The sequence below is a fragment of the Podarcis cretensis genome, assembly GCF_951804945.1.
Source record: "Podarcis cretensis genome assembly, chromosome: 8".
In the NCBI taxonomy this organism is placed as follows: domain Eukaryota; kingdom Metazoa; phylum Chordata; class Lepidosauria; order Squamata; family Lacertidae; genus Podarcis; species Podarcis cretensis.
The window spans coordinates 17,127,030-17,142,788 of NC_137177.1; the positions used below are offsets into that span (position 1 = coordinate 17,127,030).

Genomic DNA, 15,759 nt, shown 5'->3' on the forward strand with positions numbered 1-15,759 from the left:
CTCAAAGCGGCTAACATTCTCCTTTCCCTTCCTCCCCCACAACAAACACTGTGAGGTGAGTGGGGCTGAGAGATTTCAGAGATGTGTGACTGGCTCAAGGTCACCCAGCAGCTGCATGTGGAGGAGCGGAGACGAAACCCAGTTCCCCAGATTATGAGTCTATCGCTCTTAACCACTACACCACACTGGCTTTAGCAGGAAACTATGGACCCATGCCTATTGCAAACGAAGCAGTATGACTATCCCAAAACATTTGCAGATGCAAAGGGTATTGAAAGTGGGATCACATATAATCACCCCAGTATGAGCTCAGATACGAATGCTCAATAAAAAGGACACCTGGAAGATCCCTATAGCCTTCCTCAAACTGATGCCTTCCAGATGTTTTGGACTTCATTGGCCATGCTGGCTAGCTGGCCACTCTGGGCAGCTACCAACAAATATAAAGACATAATAAAACATTAAACATTAAACATTTAAATAACTTCCCCATACAAGATTGCCTTCAGGCAGCTCAGGGGCCAGATAACTCCATACCCTCCAACATTTTTCCAGTGAAAATAAGGACATCCTAAGGAAAAGCGGAACATTCTGGGATCAAATCAGAAACCAGGGCAGCTTCTCTAAATCAGGGACATCCCTGGAAAATACGGATACTTGGAGGGTCTGCCTTTGCTGTTTTTGCTTCAACAAACCAACATGGCTACCCCTTTGGAAACAGCCTGCCTAAGTCCCCTAAGGCCATTTCCCTCACGTGAGGAGAGGACAGGGCTCCATTGCCCGTGTTCTGAAGTCATTCAGTGGCTGATCCAGTTGCTTTCTGCCTATGGAATGGAGGGAGGGGCAGCGGCCATCTTGTCCTTCACCTCCGGCAACAAAACGTCTTGGGTTGATTTTCCTCAGAGAATAGATGTCGGGGATTGTGAATGTGGTGGAGACAGGGGGCCAGGAGGCTGACCGAGGAAAGGGAGCCACTGGTTTATGGGAGCCAGACCAGGGGGAGGAAGAAGAAGAGTTAGGGCAGGATGCGGTGGAGGAAGAAGAAACTGTTCAGGGAAGGGATGGGCCAGTTGACTCCCCACCTTCTCCTGCTCCGCCATCGCCTAGTACCAGGAGGGGCTTGAAGATGAATGAGCAGCAGCGGCTTCCGTGCAGAAGTTGCCCAGTGGGAGCTGCTTTGGGAAGGCTGAGGTGAAATGCTACTATACTGTGGGGTTAGGACAGAACTAAACCGCCCCTCCCACAATTTACCACTCTATTTGTGGTTGACAATGGGGAGTTTCAACCATTTGTTTCATTGTGGGGGGTCAAAATGATGCAACCTGTTTGAGTGAGGGAATGGCATTTCATGTGGCATTCACTCCCTAACTCTTCAGCCCTAGCCTTCACACAAATTCATTTCGGTCTGGATAGATCAGACCTATAGATCAATGTTAGCACTACCCCCAGCATGAGGAAATTTGAAGGACTGGCTGCTTGAGCACAGGCCTCCAACAAAGCCACCCAACCTCTATTTTATCTTCAGGAAGGCTTGTTCCATGTTCTGTCACCAGGTGTTGCCATTTTCTTGGTCTAGCCCAACAGAGCCAGCTCTACTATTAGCCAGCGTGAAGCAGCTGCCTCAGGTAGCAGATGCTGAGTGTGTGTGTATTGGGGGAAGCTCAGTGGTGGCGGCTATCCCTAACCATTCCTCTTGAGGATCCCTGCTAGCCAGTCTCATCTTTTAAGATGCCATGAGACTATTTGCATATCCTCCAACATTTCTCCGGTGAAAACAGGCACGTCCTATTCCATAATGATAATTTTACTATTTTTAGCCCCACACATTTTACTGGGTTGCCCAAGCCATTCTGGGCAGCTAGCAACAAATATAAAAACATAATAAAATATTACACAGCAGGCACGTCCAACACGTAGATCGTGATCTACCGGTAGATCACTGGACGTCTGTGGTAGATCACTAGTAGATCACTAGCTCCCCTCTAATAAGCTCAACAGCATTGACCTCAACCCCCCCCCCCAAAACGGGCCTTCCTTCTTCCTAAAAGAAGCTCAGCATCTTTAACCTGAACCTACCCCCCCAAAAAGGGGGTAGATCAATGCCGGTTTTTAACTCTGTGAGTAGATCGCAGTGAAGGATTCCCTTCAGATGGCTCAGGGATCAGATAACTCCATACCCTCCAACATTTCTCCAATGAAAATAGGGACATCCTAAGGAAAAGCGGAACATTCCGGGATCAAATCAGAAACCAGGGCAGCTTCTCTAAATCAGGGACGTCCCTGGAAAATACGGTTACTTGGAGGGTCTGCCTTTGCTGTTTTTGCTTCAACAAACCGACATGGCTACCCCTTTGGAAACAGCCTGCCTAAGTCCCCTAAGGCCATTTCCCTCATGTGAGGAGAGGACAGGGCTCCATTGCCAGCGTTCTGAAGTCATTCAGTGGCTGATCCAGTTGGTTTCTGCCCATGGAATGGAGGGAGGGGCAGCGGCCATCTTGTCCTTCACCTCCAGCAACAAAACGTCTTGGGTTGACCATGCCTCAGATAATAGATGTTGGGGACTGTGAATGTGGCGGAGACAGGGGGCCAGGAGGCTGACCCAGGGAAGGGAGCCTCTCGTTTATGGGGCTGGGAGCCAGACCAGAAGCAGGAGGAGGAGGAGGAAGAAGAAGAGTTAGGGCAGGATGAGGTGGAGGAAGAAGAAACTGTTCAGCCAAGGGATGGGCCAGTTGACTCCTCACCTTCCCCTGCTCCACCATCTCCTAGTACTGTGGCCTTATGAGGCTTTGCCCTCGGGTGGGAAAAATATTGCGCCTGGGAAAGGGAAGTGGGAGTCAACAGACACTCAAGGAATAGTTTCAGAGAAAAGGCTTATATTTCTACCATCCATGAACTGGTAGAAGGATCAAGTGTGATAAATCACAAAAAGCATGCACGAAGTTCACAGTCATGTGCACAAGCATATATACCCCTTTCCAGTTCCCTCCTCCTTTCTCCTCCCTCAGGAGTCCTCTGAGCATGAACAGAAAGCTGTCTTGGGACTATTGGACTCTTCCCAGGAAAGGGGTTTCAGAGTGTTCAGATATGTTTCAATCTCTTGTTCTGGCATGGTTCCCGGACAGAAAGTAAGTTGCAATGTGGTTCTTTAGCAAGGCCAGAAGGCATCAGAAAGGCCTGAGAAACAATGGACTGTGTTCCCTACCTTTGTTGCAATCTTTTTAGTTACAGCAAGCGGAAAGTTTCTGATGCTTAGCTAATGCCTTTTAGCTGCTGAGAAAAATGATTTTGAAAAGCTCTGAGAAGCTTTGAGCCTGCTTTGGTGGGGGGTGACTTCGGGCCTAGGTGAGGTCACTTGTCCTCACTTTCCTTCAGTACCAGGAGGGGCTTGAAGAGGAATGAGCAGCAGCGGCTTCCGTGCAGAAGAAGTCACCCTGTGGGAGCTGCTGCCAGTGTTTCTCTGTACAATAAAGTGTCAACCACCAGCCATGCATCTTCCTGAGCTGCTGCAGTAGGCCATGACCCTTATGTTCCAGTGTGCTTTAACCAAAAAAGCAAAATCACACATGCAAAACCCAAGCTCACAAAATCCCTCCTAGCCTAAATTGTCTTTAGGCTCTACTATCCTCAGACTGAACGAAGAAGCGAGACTCATGTTTTAAGGAATGCCATAACAAAAAGTTCAAAGTGGTTGCAAGTCCTTAACTTTATTAATCTCAAACTTTTAACTATGTTTTAAAACAATTTCTAGCCCCTGTGGTGCAGGCGACTCTCCCCGGCCACCTAACCCAGAATGTCTCCCTTTGAGAGATGACCCTCAAACCAAGGGAGAAAAGAGGGGCTGCTGCATTAGTGTCAGGAAAGCATTTTTGAAGTAAAAGGGGGAGAGGAGAGTGGGCAGTGTGACAGTTTTGCTTTGTTCAGGGGGGAAATGCGTGCTCGAATTCTACAATTTCTCAATTTCTAGCTGTTGACTTCTGCTGTCCAGCCTCCTTTTCTGCACTCTCAGCGCTTCCCCAGTCAGCTCAACAGCCCAGAAGGGATTTGCAGGCCAAGGAGAGTTTGAAACTTTCCCTCCCCATCCCATGATTCTGATGATAATCCTTCTCCCCACAATACTGCTATTAAGAGGAAGGTGAGGGCAGGTATGGTCTCTGCATCCTTCTATAAGGGTACAGCCACAATAGCACAGAAAAAAGAAACATTAAACATGTTTGCTTTCATATTGAATTGAAGATATATAATTGAATAAAGTTTGGCTTCAGCTGGTAGATCCCAAAGGGTTACATCTGGATATTGGGGGTACAAGTACCCCGTTGGTTCCCTAGTACCTTTTATCACATCGACTGCAGCTGCACCAAGCTCATCGTCTGCCATATTTCGCAGGGCATTGACCAGGGATGATTTGCCGACACCCGAGTCCCCTACGATGGCGATATCAAGGGTACGTTTGCCAGATGGCTGGTTCATTTGAGCTAATGTGTCTTGTTTGCTGCTCTTACAAGCCATGGCTGCTCTTCTCTGAGATTTATCACACCTAAACAAGAACAGAAATATTGCAGCAGTTAATGCCTTCCACATCTAACTCCTCTTTTAAAACAGCTGGATCAGTTGCCAGTTCAGTTCAAGGCCCAGTTCAAACTACTCACATTACTGTTTAACTCCATTGAGCATTCAAAGGAAACCATGTTCTGGTTAAGCACTGGAACCCCAGGAATCTCTTACCAAACAGAAATTGGGGTGCAGGCAACATTATAGTTATTACAACATCTTAAGTAAACAGCTTCAACAAATGCTGTTGAAATTCCTGTACAGCTTCATCTGCCTCTCAGTTTTCCTGCCTAAATCCCCTGAAATGGCTGCAATGCTTTGATGAGAAGCTTTCAAACTGCATAAATTGGACTTCCTGTCCTGGTGAGGGTTTCCCCTGGAGAGAGAAACTCTGATATACAGAGGTGCCTTGGTTCCCGAACTGCTTAATTGTTGAACAAATCAGCTCCTGAACTCTGCAAACCCGGAAGTAAGTGTTCCAGCTTGCAAACGTTTTTCAGAAGTTGAGCGTCCGACATAGCTTCTGCTTGAGTGTAGGAGGCTCCTGCAGCCAATCGGATGCCATGCCTTGGTTTTTGAATGGTTTCGGGAATCGAACACACACCCGGAATGGATTAAGTTCAAGAACCAAGGTCCCACTCACTGTACATTTGATTGTTGTGCTTTCGAGCAACCGTTCACTGCTGAATGGTTGAAATATGGGAAAGTGAGCAAAGAAAGAAACAATCAGAATCAATTAGGTGGGGCTCCTTTTAGACCTGAAAGGCAGAATATAAATATTATTCCTTGATGGCTTCCTTGTCGACTTTTGCATTGTTACATTGATAGGCTGCATAAAGTGGAAGGGTTTTAAAGCTGTGGGGGTTTAGGGCATCTTAGAGGAAATAGTTTCTTTTCCAGAAAAGTTCTAACATTCTGCAGGGTGCAGAGCGACGTTAGAGCCTGCACCAGAAGCTGGCTTTGCAGACCGGGCAGGCAGGCAGGACACCAAACTCCCCACAGAGTGTTCCTAGATGGACAGCAAAGCCTTTGTCTCATCCGCCATCCTCAACCTGAGAAGGAGATGATGCAAGGGATCATGGCGCTGCTGCACTCCAGGATTTCTACAGCCATACGCAGAGAGGCTCGCCTTCCCTTCCCCCAGCTTGTCCTCCAGCTTCCTGCAGCCTGGGGAGCTGTTGCTCTTCCCCACCCCCTGCAGACCGGGCAGGCAGGAAGCAGCTGGATCTGCAAAGCCAGCTGAGAAGCGGCTGCAGCAGGATCTTTTCCTATCCAGCCCACAGTGCCAGTAGTGGCAATTTTAATCTGAACTTTTAGACACAGTTTTTTGCGATAAGAGTTCAGAAACTGTTTGCGCTAATAAAACTCCCAGTGGCAGAATTCGCCTTTTCCTATCCAGCCCACAGTGCCGGTAGTGGCAATTTTAATCTGACACAATTTTAATCTAGACACAGTTTTTTGCGATAAGAGTTCAGAAACTGTTTGCGCTAATAAAACTCCCAGTGGCAGAATTCGCCTATCACTATGGGACTTTTGGACTCTGAGATATGATAGCCATCTTCAGATATCTCAAGGGCTGCCATATGGAGTGTGGTGCAAGCTTGCTTTCTCCTGCTCTAGATGGTCAGACCTGGACAAACAGCCTCAAGCTACAAGGAGAGAGATTCTGACTAAACACGAGGAAGAACTTTCTGAGAGCGAGAGCTCTTTGACAGTGGAACGGACTGCCTCTGGAGTATTAGTATTAATACAGTGGTACCTCGGGTTACATACGCTTCACGTTACAGACTCTTCATGTTACTGACTCCGCTAACCCAGAAATATTACCTTGGATTAAGAACTTTGCTTCAGGATGAGAACAGAAATTGTGCAGCGGCGGTGCAGTGGCAGCAGGAAGCCCCATTAGCTGAAGTGGTTCTTCAGGTTAAGAACAGTTTCAGGTTAAGAACAGACCTCCAGAACAAATTAAGTTCTTAACCCGAGGTACCACTGTATTATAATTTTAAAAATGGGTGTGGAAGATGAATGCAGAAGAGGCCAATTCTAGATGAACAGGAATGGAAGTGATGAAAGAAATCTGTTGAGTCAGTGGTGCTTTTATTTATAAATTATGTAATTTGTTTAAAGTCTTTGTATCATATCATCATATTCCTCCTGAGTTTTGATGAAGTGTGAGCCTCACACTGCTAGCTTTTGCTCTCTGTCATGACCCAGCACAGTCCAAGAAATGATTTACAAGAAGGAGGACCTACAGCGACTCCATTTAGCTTTTGTTTTCTCAGAAAGCAGAACTATGAGCTGGGCAGGGGAGGGGGAGAGGAAAACTTGTAAACAGCATGTCATTTCTGCTACAATATAATAAAAACCCAAAGCTACTTTCCCCTTTCAAGGTTATGCAGGATAAAAAGTTGCAAATAATCAGCAGCAGAGCATTTAGTAAGAAATATGTGCCTGTACCAGCTTATTAGGCTTTTGTCAGAGATAAGCTCAAAGTACCTTGGTGATTTTAAACTGCATGGGGGTTTTCAGTCTCTGTTTGGGGTCTCCCATCTGAAGTATGTATGTCATTTCAAGATCAAAACCGGTGATACACTGTCATGACTGCTGATCTTCGGTACACAGATACAGCAAGGCACAGCCTATCTGTGAGTTTATGGACATTGCCAGTTCATGGACCTTGACAATGAAACCTGACAGGTCTGAGCATGTGAACCAATATAACATGCCTTATGATGCTTTTCCATTCTCAGAGGAGGGGGACCAAGAAGGTAAAAGTTCTGGAAATTGTTGTAAATAAAAATATGCCCTTTTCCCTTATGGGGTATCCAAGAGCCCATATGGAGTCCTTACATAGGTTCCCTATTGGTAGTAGAGAATAACAGAGGCCAACCAGAGAATATTGAGAAGCAAAGCAGCTAGTAAGCTTGATCTTTATTGATCTGTTGCAACAGGGTGCTCCCCTCACTCGCAGGAAAGGCGGTGGACCCACAAAAATGCTGTGCAAGGGCTTATAAAGACTTTTGAAATTTTCATCCTCTAGATCAAGACCACCCCCAGAAACATTATGCATACATCACAGAAGGGGTGTGACCTAAGACCACCCCTCAGATACATCCCATCTACATCACAGAAATTTAAATGTTGTGGGAAATCTAAGCTCGATTTCTGTGAAGCAGAAATCCAGTTTCTCATGTCAGTTCCCTTTATGACGAAATTAGTCCCCCTAAATTCAGCTGTTCAAGGATGAGTCTTCAGGCACATAGCAAATACCTTTTCTTTATCTGGTGGAACTTAATTGAGAACTACAGAAAATAAGATAAATGAGGTTAATAACATAAAAACAGTATAATATGTTAGCATTACAAATCTAAAATATTGTTAAAGCTGAGAAACCTTGACTAAATTTTAACTAAATTATAATTGCCTGAAGCAGCAAGGCAGGAAGCAAAATATTATATGGGTCAAATGAAAGAGAGAGGGGGTATTCAAAGGAATGGATATTCCCATTTTTTTTTCTTTGAAGAGGGCATTTTTTTCTAAGCTTTCTCCATTATCGAAGAAAAGCAAGATTACATTCCACAAAATTTGCAACCTCAGAAAGGAAAAAGCTGTATGCCCAAAATACCTACACTTCAACTTCAACAGTAATTTTGATTATTGCCTACTGTCATCTAACAAAATAATTTTAGCAACATCTTAATAAAACTACATCAAAATCAAAGAATTCTCTTTCTTAAAGGCCTGTCTGGGTAGAAATTACACAGAAAAGTTTCGACAGCATGTTACATCAATATGACAAATGTTTCTAGTTTACATTGGAGTATATTTAAAAAGTATCAGTTAAAAAAAGCATTCACTGTGGACACGACATGTGTAATGAATCTCAAAGGGTGCATTGATTAAACCTGGCCAATTCAATTCATAAGAGTATTGGGTTCCATACAGGAAATGGGGAGCAGTGGTGTGCCTGTCTGGCATGCTTGTCTCCAAAGGACTTTACAAAAATTGTTGCTTTTTATTCCTATTTTTAAAAGCTTGGTTGTGTCATATTGTGGTAAGGCAAATCAGCTCTAGGGTCTGCTCCATTGTCTCTAGAACCAGCCACAATGGGTAAGAAAAGGGGTGCCAACGTAGGAATACTTGCCATAGCAGCAGCAGCAGCTCCTATTACCCCACCTTGGGTTGCATCATGTCTTGTGCCAATTCTACTTGGCCCTGAGATGCTCTGCCTCACACTCTTCCAGTCTTCCTTCCTAGGGCTTTCTTTCGAACCCTTTCAGCATCCTCAGCTAGATTATTCAGGAAGCTTGACAGCATCCCATAAGTGATGACAAAAGACACCCCTGCCATGTCTCAGTTCTCCAAAGGACCACAGACCCTGGGTGCATGCCAGGAACCCCACAGCCTCTTGCCACTGCTCGGCAGAGAGAGAGGGAGGTGTTCTAACTTTGCTGCAGAAGCATGCCATTTGCACCCCTCAGACTGCTTTTGTCCCACTGCCTAGTCTTATGTGGCTCACAATGTACCTTTCCACTGATCAGCCATCTTGTAGGTGGGAGAAGGTTCCAGATAGTTTGTCTAGTTTCATGGGCAAAGGGGGATGGACAGTGTGGAGGGCTTCAGATAACTGTTAACCTCTTGCTGTCTAGCCTCCTTTTAAACACTCTCAGATACTCCCCAGTCAACTCAACAGGACAGAAAGGATTTGCAGGCAGAGGATAGTTTGAAACTTTCCCTCCCCATCCCATGATTCTGATGATAATCCCTCTCCCCCCAATGCTGCTGTTAAGCTTAGGGGAGAAGCTCAAGGGCAGCAGGAGATCAAACGTCATTGGGATCACAAGCCTGCCAGCTGAGCAAGGGGAAAGCTGGCTGGGAGGGAAAGACTTTGAGGGACCTCTGTTAAGACTTACTTGCTTCTCGAGATCCTTGACAAACAGTTGTTTGAGGACAGGAGGATAGGATAGTTTGTCTTCTCACTTCAGCTGCTCACACTCTCTCCTGTCCTCTCTGGACTCTGTGGCAGAAGAGCTAGAAGATCTCAACAGACTGATGCTCTCGTACTTCTGAGTTGGTGCTAGCAACAGGAAAACTGTGGTCTGCCCTCAGCTAGGCTTTGAGCATAACAAACAGGTGCAGAAGAGGATGTGGTTGCTCGCTGCCTGGACCCCCTCCCTCCCTCCTGTTTTGAATTTTGACATCAAAATTCCCAGCTGCAGTCTGCTAGGTTACAGAATTCCCTTTTCTAAGGCTTGGCAGCTTCTAGCTAAGAAGGTGAGAATAGGTGGCTTGTGTTGCCTAAGGACTAATTGAGCAGAGGCCAAGTAGGGATGCATCATGGCGGAACTCATGTTGTTGCAGGAGAACCTGAGCTCTCACTTAAGTTCCTCCAAAGAGTCACACACATGAGGCGTTTGGTGAAGAAGAAGTTCGTTTATTGGCTCTGTACAGAAGCATGGTCCAGGGGGATTGCACCCAAAGGCTGGACCTGAGTCTTGGCAAGCCCCCTCTGTTATACCCCTCTCCCCTTACCATAACCTTTCTTGACCAATTATATTCCCCAATTACGCTTATTCCCTTATATAGTGGTGTTCTGCAGCTTGCATCATCTCTTATTTGATTGTATACCTTTTGCCACAAAGCCAGGCATGCGCACGTCTACCTCGTGTCACATGAGCTTTTACTTACTGCTGCTGACACAGTCTCTGACTACCTATGATTTTCTATAGCCTCCGCCCTTTCCAGGCCTGAGGCTCACCGCAATGTCAAGTGAGTCTGTGCCCTAGGTCCAGGTTCCAATTCCATGTTTGCCTCATTGCTGCTTGGTAGAAAGCTCAGGAGAACTTTAGCACACTGCATTTCCTTCAGATGACAGACCAATGGAGGCTCATTGCCTCGTTGTCATTCTCTGTTTGCCACTCGTACAAGCAGTGGTGTAACTGTGTAAGATCAGAGAAGATGGGGTGGTCTCATACTGATACATGGTTTTAGATGAGGCCTTCTAAAATGCCATGTGGGGAGAGGGTGAGAATGTGGCCATGGTAGATGGGTAAAAATCTTGGAGCAGAAACTGCATCCTGTTTACAAGTTTTCCTCTCCCCACGCCTGGCCAGCAACACAGTTCTGCGCAAACAAGCTCCCTCTGGCCAGGAATGCGGCTTCGGCTATTTGTTGCGATCTTATCTCATCCTCGCTGGTTACCTTCGCTTTCTTTTTTGCTTTTAGTAGTGTGACAATCAGGAGGAAGAGGGTATAAAAGGGAGACAGAGGGAGATAGCAGGACGGAGAAAAGCACGAGAAACCTCGAAGCAAAACCTCCAAGAAGAGGACTGAGCTTGGCTGCAAAATATAAGTGCGGCAGCAGGTAAGGAGTTGAACTTTTCTCCTCGTTCTAGAATGATTTCCCTTTTTTTTTTTTGAGCTTCTTTGCGCTAAAGGAGACTCTGAGCTCCTTGCTTGGAGGGGGTGGCAGAAACAATTGCTGTTGCTGTTGTTTACCTTTTATTTGTTTTTTTTTACATTTTTATTGTTATTATATTAACCATTACATTATAGCTATTGTGATATCATATCATATCATATCATTAACAATAATATTATTGTTAACAATGATGTTCGAGAAGGCTGCTCTTCTTCCCCGCGGCAAATAACATGTCATCACCAGGGAGCAAGCAGAGCTCGTGCTGCTATAAAGGTGTCCCCCTCTCCCCCCCCCCCGCGCCCGAGTTTAATAAAAGGGGTCTGTTAGCATTGCAATGCAGTCCATGACCCCACCCGCTTTATCAGGGCGGCGTCTCAGCACTTCCTGGTGTGTAAAAAAGGTATCTGCGCCACTTCTGATTAGAAAAACTGCGTGGCAAGGGTTCGAGGCAGGGCAGGGCAGAAGATGCTGGAGCTTCTCTCGGTTCTGGGTTGGTGCTGCCTGATGAGCCTGGGTAGCTCAGTGGGTTAGACCATGGTGCTGATAACGCCAAGGCTGCAGGTCCCTGTATGGACCAGCTGACTATTCCTGCATTGCAGGGGGTTGGACTAGATGATCCTCAGGGTCCCTTCCAACTCTACAGTGCTATGATTCTGTGACTTTCTCATAGCTCTTTTTTCCTATAGCTGTATTTCATTTATTTATTTATCTGTTATATGTATATAGCTTTCAGGACAGGATAATGTTGCTGATAATGGGTTGTCTTCAACTAACATTTACTCAGAGTAGACCTATTAAAATTGATGGATCTTAGGCATGGTTATTAATTTCAGTGAGTCATGAGTCATCGCTGAGTAAAGGTTAGTTGACAAGAACCCAATGTGGATATTTCCCCCAGTATTGAGCATTGCCCTTTAAGAATATTTCTGGGCTCTTTCTGCATCACTTATTTCTACCCTTTGACTCCTTTTTTTATCTCCCCCTTGGTGACATTTCTAAAAATATTCTTCATTTTATGGTGACTTTTGTGAAAGTGGCAGGACAAGGCTTGGGCAGAATATACTAGGGATATGCACAGTGCATTGGCTTATTTATTTATTAAGTGTTTTATCCAAAGTTTTAGCCAAAAAAAAAAAAAAAGAGGAATCCTTAGTTTGTGTGTAAATGCTTCCTTTAGTCAAATCTCTAGAGCAGGCATGGCCAAACTCAGCCCTCCAAATGTTTTGGAACTACAACTCCCATCATCCCAGGCTAACAGGACTAGTGGTCAGGGATGATGGGAGTTGTAGTCCCAAAACAGCTGGAGGGCCAAGTTTGGCCATGCCTGCTCTAGAGGAATGAACAATTTGAGTTCAAAAAAGATCCACATCTCACATAAACATGTTTTAAAGGTTATGTGTGAATGCATGCACATATAGATTTCTGAGAGATTGACAACAGGTGCAATTCTTCACTTTATTGAAATACTACCAACTGCTGCTCAAACAACCCACTAGTCTCAGTGACATGCCCTAAGTAAATTGATTTTCCCACATAAACCACGGATTGTAAAGATGACCAGAAAAGTGTGTGGAAAGATATCATTTAACTATTAGAGCTTTCTTCTCCTTCTCAGATAAACTGAACCACAAGGAATCGCTGTCATGGATCCTGCAGTAATAATAGAAAAATTAAAAAAAGACCTTGCTGAAATAAAGTCTGCTTTGGAGAAAAAAACATTTGAAGCCGTTTCAGCTGAAGCTCAACAGCTGTTAAATTTATTAAATAACATGACGCTTGAAATTGCCATCACAGGAAGATGTGGTGTCGGGAAATCATCTTTTGTCAATGCCCTGCGAGGAATGAAAGATCAGGAAAAGGGTGCAGCTAAGACGGGGGTGACAGAAACAACAATGGTGCCACAAGAATATTCACACCCCACATTCCCCAAAGTCAAAATTTGGGGTCTACCAGGAATTGGAACAAATGAATTTAATGCAGAGGAATACCTAACAAAGGTCAATTTCAGCAAGTATGATTTTTTCATCATCATCTCCTCGGAACGCTTCACTAAGGATGACACCAATTTGGCTCTTGAGATCCAGAAAAATAAGAAGAAATTCTACTATGTGCGCAACAAAGTGGATGTCGATATAGATAACACCTGGAAGTCAGAAGGCATCAGTGAGGAGGACACCTATGAGAGGATGCAGTCTGAGAAGAAGACTCTTGACATTATACGGAAAGATTGCTATGATAAATTGAAGGCATTAGGTGAGCCTTCTCCAAGGGTCTTTCTGATATCGAGGTGGGATTTGAACAAGTATGATTTCCCCCTGCTTCAAGAGACCTTTGAACAGGAACAGGATGAAATCAAGAGAGATGTTTTGATTATGTGTCTTCCAATTTTAACAAAAGATAGCATTAAAAAGAAAAAGGCTTCTATGGAGAGCCTGATATGGAAATCAGCCATGGTGAGTTGTTCTGCTGGGTTGATTCCTCCCCCATTCCTCTCGTTTGGTTGTGACATTGCCATTGTGGTTTCGACAATGAGCCATATCTGCAAAGTTTTTGGCTTGGATGAAGATTCCCTCAATATATTAGCAAATCGTGTGGGGAAACCTGTTGAGGAGTTGAAATCTGTTATTGAACATACCCCAAGCACCGGTAAGATCACGGCAGAATTCGTCATGGATATCTTGAAGAGGTCAGCAATGTGGGGAGCAATAACAATGGTAGAGGCAGTTCTGGATTTCATACCTGTGTTGGGGTCTCTCTATGGTGGGGGCAGTTCTTTTGCTACCACATTCTACTTGCTGAAGAATTTCCTGGAAAACGCTGTGAAAGATGCAGAGAAAGTTCTGGCAAAGGCTGCTGAGCCCAAGAGACGCAAGTAAACAGCCAATACATCTACCTGGGAGGAGACATCCAGGTACAACATGCATTATCTCATCTTTCTACCACAGCATCAACCAATTGCTTCATTCACAAGTTCGACTTCTGGTCTTGCAAGGTGGCATCCTAGCATGCTTCCTTTATTACTCTTCAGCTCAGCACTTGTAGCACTGCCATACAGTGGTACCTCGGGTTACATATGCTTCAGGTTACATACACTTCAGGTTACAGACTCCGCTAACCCAGAAATAGTACCTTGGGTTAAAAACTTTGCTTCAGGATGAGAACAGAAATCGTGCTCCAGCGGCGCGACAGCAGCAGGAGGCCCCATTAACTAAAGCGGTGCTTCAGGTTAAGAACAGTTTTAGGTTAAGAATGGACCTCTGGAAAGAATTAAGTACTTAACCCGAGGTACCACTGTATTTCGCAAAGTGAAAATCTGAACACAAAAGTTATAGAGCTTTTCGCTTATTTGGGGGGGGGGGGAAAGTTATAGAGATGGAGACGGCAAAGTTGATGAGCTTTTTTTGACAAACTCTCCCAAAAACAAAAGACGTTTTTGAGCTATTTTAAAGGAAATTCACCCCAAAAAATCAACACTTCTGACATTTCACAGACATTTTTACCAATTTTCAAAAATTCTGCTTGGACACTACTTCCAACAGGCGAATCCCAGACATATGGCAGCCCTATTGTAACAACGCTTAATCAGTAGCCTGCCAGGGCAATTTTTGTCCTGTTAAGAGGTTTCTTATCTCCTACCTGTCAGTGTTAAAGCGATGGATGTCTCCCCCTCCAACATGCAGCAAATTTGCAGCGGCAAAATGAAAAGAAGAGAGACACATGGCTTCAGAGACATCTGTTGCTGATACACTTAAGTAAATTGTGATGCAGAATTAATGTCTGAAGGATAATTTAGCAAAGGTGAATCTTAAAATTACAGCCCTGGATCAAAAAGTTACTGATCTTAATGAGGAGATATCAAAATCTGAAGCAGTTGAAATTAAACAAGATGTAACACAGATATCGTCTTGGGTGAGATCCTGCGAGACATGCTTATCCATGCAAAAATATACTATATAGTTCGGTAGTCTTTAGTATATTTTATGGTTACTTTGTTATTTCTGCTTTTAAAAATGTTTTAATGTACTCTCTTCCTCCTTTGATTGCCATTCTTTCCTTTTGCCTTATTTACTTAATCTCAATAAACTTATAAATATTAAAATTTTAGGAAATGTTTTTTTTCCTGAATCCTCCATACTGCAATTATTTCCCCAGCTGTTCTAATTTTAGTTGTAAAAAAATCACTTAATCCAGGCATGGGAAAGCTATAGGCAACAGTCCAGATTTAATTTTCCTAACCTGAACCACAAGCCTGTTTTCTCTCAGCCTCCTTGTTGTAATGATTAATCTTTTCTTTTCTTCACCAGCTGGGTGGGTGGGTAGGGGAAGCCTGAGCCTTTGGGGAGGGTTTTTTCCTCTGGAAATAAGCATACACATACCCACAAATTTCCTTGTATTTTGGAATGCTATGAAACATAGAAAGACTGGTTCATCTTCAACATAGTTGGAGTAGAGGCAGTTTTGGGTGTCCTCCTGCAACAAATAACTCCAGATAGGTGCTTCTTATTCTTTCTTTGTTTTTGTTTTGTTTTTGAGGGATATGTTTTTTCTTTTCTTGGTTTTTGAGAAAACAAAGAAACCAGAGACGACAACATCGGAACAAACAAGACTTCAATCAGGTCTCTGTCCATATCAGAGCTTGGAACTAGTTCAAGTTCAACATGTCTGTAAAAGATCTAATTCCCATTCATGTTCATTCCTTTATGAAACAAACCAGTTCTCTTTATGTTCAGTTCACTTTAAGTTAATCCAAATTACCCTTGGCAATTTTTTTTTTTTTTTTTTGTAGAAAT

The 15,759-nt window shown here is 44.2% G+C and overlaps 1 pseudogene across 2 annotated transcripts in view; it reads left to right on the forward strand.

Moving 5' to 3' along the window:
* The window catches only part of LOC307221562 (interferon-inducible GTPase 5 pseudogene), a 95,665-nt pseudogene that overhangs the window by 45,731 nt on the left and 34,175 nt on the right, over positions 1-15,759 (forward strand). Inside the window, exons 3-4 of one of the 2 annotated variants that reach the window (XR_013844044.1) lie at positions 10,774-10,912; positions 12,585-14,668. The product of XR_013844044.1 is annotated as an interferon-inducible GTPase 5 pseudogene (transcript). Of the gene's footprint in view, positions 1-10,773; positions 10,913-12,584; positions 14,669-15,759 lie in introns of those variants that run through there. The other variant, XR_013844045.1, reaches the window with a different exon arrangement.